Raw genomic sequence first — 4,324 nt, 5'->3', positions numbered from 1 at the left:
GCAACTTGCTCTTCAGTTACATACTCATCCTCTTCAGAGGAGGAATACTCATCAGAGCTCATGAAAGGCAGAAGTAAGTCCAATGGAATCTCTATGGTCTCATTTTGAGCCTCGGATTCCCATGGTTCCTCATTAGGGAACTCATTGGAGGTCAGTGCACGCCCATTGAGGTCTTCCTCAGTGGCGTTCACTTCCTCTCCTTCCTCTCCAAATTCGGCCATGTTGATGGCCTTGCACTCTCCTTTTGGATTTTCTTCTGTATTGCTTGAGAGAGTACTAGGAGGGAGTTCAGTAATTCTCTTGCTCAGCTGTCCCACTTGTGCCTCCAAATTCCTAATGGAGGATCGTGTTTCAGTCATGAAACTTTGAGTGGTTTTGATTAGATCAGAGACCATGGTTGCTAAGTCAGAGGGGTTCTGTTTAGAATTCTCTGTCTGTTGCTGAGAGGATGATGGAAAAGGCTTGCCATTGCTAAACCTGTTTCTTCCACCATTATTGTTATTGAAACCATGTTGAGGTCTCTCTTGATTCTTCCATGAGAAATTTGGATGATTTCTCCATGAAGAATTATAGGTGTTTCCATAGGGTTCTCCTAGGTAATTCACCTCTTCCATTGAAGGGTTCTCAGGATCATAAGCTTCTTCTTCAGATGAAGCATCCTTAGTACTGCTTGGTGCATTTTGCATTCCAGACAGACTTTGAGAAATCAAATTGACTTGTTGAGTCAATATCTTATTCTGTGCCAATATGGCATTCAGAGTATCAATCTCAAGAACTCCTTTCTTCTGATTAGTCCCATTGTTCGCAGGATTCCTTTCAGAGGTGTACATGAATTGGTTATTTGCAACCATTTCAATTAGCTCTTGAGCCTCTGTAGGCGTCTTCTTCAGATGAAGAGACCCTCCAGCAGAGCTATCCAAAGACATCTTAGATAGTTCAGACAGACCATCATAGAAAATACCTATGATGCTCCATTCAGAAAGCATGTCAGATGGACATTTTCTGATTAATTGTTTGTATCTTTCCCAAGCTTCATAGAGGGATTCTCCATCCTTCTGTCTGAAGGTTTGGACTTCCACTCTAAGCTTACTCAATTTTTGAGGTGGAAAGAACTTTGCCAAGAAGGCATTGACTAGCTTTTCCCATGAGTCTAGACTTTCTTTAGGTTGTGAGTCCAACCATGTCCTAGCTCTGTCTCTTACAGCAAAAGGGAATAGCATAAGTCTGTAGACCTCAGGGTCAACCCCATTAGTCTTGACAGTGTCACAGATTTGCAAGAATTCAGCTAAGAACTGATGAGGATCTTCCAATGGAAGTCCATGGAACTTGCAATTCTGTTGCATTAGAGAAACTAATTGAGGCTTAAGCTCAAAGTTGTTTGCTCCAATGGCAGGGATAGAGATGCTTCTCCCATAGAAGTCGGGAGTAGGTGTAGTAAAGTCACCCAGCACCTTCCTCGCATTGTTGTTTTCGGCTGCCATGTGTTCTTCTTCTTTGAAGAATTCTGTTAGGTCCTTTACGGAGAGTTGTGCCTTAGCTTCTCTTAGTTTTCGCTTCAAGGTCCTTTCAGGTTCAGGGTCAGCTTCAACAAAAATGCCTTTGTCTTTGTTCCTGCTCATATGAAAGAGAAGAGAACAAGAAAATGTGGAATCCTCTATGTCACAGTATAGAGATTCCTTGAGGTGTCAGAGGAACAGAAAAATAGAAAGAAGAGGTAGAAGAATTCGAACTTAATTAGATAGAGTTCGAATTGTGCATTGAGAAGGAGTGGGACTCCATAAATAGAAGGATGTGGGAAGAGAGGAAGAAATTTTTGAAAATCAAGTGAAATAATTTGAAAACATTTTTGAAAAACTTTAGTTAATTTTCGAAAACCAAAAGTGAGAAAGAGATCAAGAAATTTTTGAAAAAGATTTTTGAAATTAGAAATCAAAAAGATATGATTTGAAAACTATTTTGAAAAAGATGTGATTAAAAAGATATGACTGAAAAGTTATGGTTTTAAAAAGATATGATTGAAAAGATATGAATTTGAAAACAATTTAAAAAGATTTGATTTTAAAAAATTAATGACTTGCCTAACAAGAAAAGATATGATTCAAACATTAAACCTTTCTCAACAGAAAAGGCAACATACTTAAAATGTTCAATCAAATCATTAATTGTTAGTAAGTATCTTTGAAAAAGGAAAGAAATTGATTTTGAAAACATTTGATTGAAAAGATATGATTTGAAAAAGATTTGATTTTGAAAAACTTTGAAAACTTGAAAAAAATTGATTTTGAAAACAAAATCCTCCCCTTGTGCCATCCTGGCGTTAAACGCCCAGAATGGTATCCATTCTGGCGTTTAACGCCCAAAATGCTACCTTTTTGGGCGTTAAACGCCCAACCAGGTACCCTGGCTGGCGTTTAAACGCCAGTCTGTCCTTCTTCACTGGGCGTTTTGAACGCCCAGCTTTTTCTGTGTAATTCCTCTGCTGCATGTTCTGAATCTTCAGTTCCCTGTACTATTGACTTGAAAATAGAACCAAGATCAAATAAACAATGCATGCAAGACACCAAACTTAAAATTAGACACTAGACTCAAACAAGAAACATAAAATATTTTTGGTTTTTATGATTTTGTAATTTTTTTTTGTGCTTTTTCGAAAATTATATGAAAATAGAAAATAAAGGTTTCAGAATTCTCAATTTGGATTCCAGGAATCATTGCAATGCTAGTATAAGACTCCGGTCCAGGAATTAGACATGGCTTCACAGCCAGCCAAGCTTTCAAAGAAAGCTTCGGTCCAAAACACTAGACATGGCCAATGGCCAGCCAAGCCTTAGCAGATCATTGTTCCAACAGCAAGATTGATAGGAATCAACAAGCTCTTGTGATGATAGGTTGAAACCTCGGTCCAATTAGATTAGACATGGCTTCTCAGCCAGCCAGACTTCAACAGATCATCATGAAACACTAGAATTTATTCTTAAGAACTCTGAAGAAAAATACCTAATCTAAGCAACAAGATGAACCGTCAGTTGTCCATACACAGAACAATCCCCGGCAACGGCGCCAAAAACTTGGTGCACGAAATCGTGATCACTACAACTTCGCACAACTAACTAGCAAGTGTACTGGGTCGTCCAAGTAATAAACCTTACGCGAGTAAGGGTCGATCCCACAGAGATTGTTGGTATGAAGCAAGCTATGGTCACCTTGTAAATCTCAGTCAGGCAGACTCAAATGGGTATAGATGATGAATAAAGCATAAAGATAAAGATAGAGATACTTATGTATATCATTGGTGAGAGCTTCAGATAAGCGTATGAAGATGCCTTCCCTTCCGTCTCTCTGCTTTCTTACTGTCTTCATCCAATCCTTCTTACTCCTTTCCATGGCAAGCTTATGTAAGGGTTTCACCGTTGTCAGTGGCTACCTCCCATCCTCTCAGTGAAAATGTTCCTATGCTCTGTCACAGCATATGGCTAATCAGCTGTCGGTTCTCGGTCAGGCCGGAATAGAATCCAGTGATTCTTTTGCGTCTGTCACTAACACCCCGCCTGCTAGGAGTTTGAAGCACGTCACAGTCATTCAATCATTGAATCCTACTCAGAATACCACAGACAAGGTTAGACCTTCCGGATTCTCTTGAATGCCGCCATCAGTTCTCGCCTATACCACGAAGACTCTGATCTCACGGAATGGCTGGCTCGTTTGTCAGGCGAGCACTCGGTTGTCAGGCGATCAACCATGCATCGTGTATCAGGAATCCAAGAGATATTCACTAGAGCCTCGTATGCTTGTAGAACAAGAGTGGTTGTCAGTCACTTTGTTCATGAGTGAGAATGATGATGAGTGTCACGGATCATCACATTCATCAAGTTGAAGAACAAGTGATATCTTGGATAAAGAACAAGCGGAATTGAATAGAAGAACAATAGTAATTGCATTAATACTCGAGGTACAGCAGAGCTCCACACCTTAATCTATGGTGTGTAGAAACTCCACCGTTGAAAATACATAAGAACAAGGTCTAGGCATGGCCGTGAAGCCAGCCTCCCAGTGATCTAAGATAGCATAAAACTCAAAGATAGCTACCAAGATGTCAAATACAATAGTAAAAGGTCCTATATATAGAAAACTAGTAGCCTAGGGTGTACAGAGATGAGTAAATGACATAAAAATCCACTTCCGGGCCCACTTGGTGTGTGCTTGGGCTGAGCAATGAAGCATTTTCGTGTAGAGACTCTCCTTGGAGTTAAACGCCAGCTTTTATGCCAGTTTGGGCGTTTAACTCCCATTTAGGTGCCAGTTCCGGCGTTTAACGCTGGGATTT

The 4,324-nt window shown here is 40.0% G+C and overlaps 1 non-coding gene across 1 annotated transcript; it reads left to right on the top strand.

Moving 5' to 3' along the window:
- Positions 1-984: 984 nt before the first annotated feature.
- Positions 985-1,088, top strand: LOC130937646 (small nucleolar RNA R71). Its single transcript, XR_009068855.1, has one exon. It is a non-coding gene; the product is annotated as a small nucleolar RNA R71 (small nucleolar RNA).
- Positions 1,089-4,324: the final 3,236 nt, after the last annotated feature.

Source organism: Arachis stenosperma, chromosome 6, assembly GCF_014773155.1.
Source record: "Arachis stenosperma cultivar V10309 chromosome 6, arast.V10309.gnm1.PFL2, whole genome shotgun sequence".
Lineage (NCBI taxonomy): Eukaryota > Viridiplantae > Streptophyta > Magnoliopsida > Fabales > Fabaceae > Arachis > Arachis stenosperma.
The sequence above is the reverse complement of the archived record's forward strand: the minus strand, read 5'-3'. Positions and strand labels throughout refer to the sequence as shown.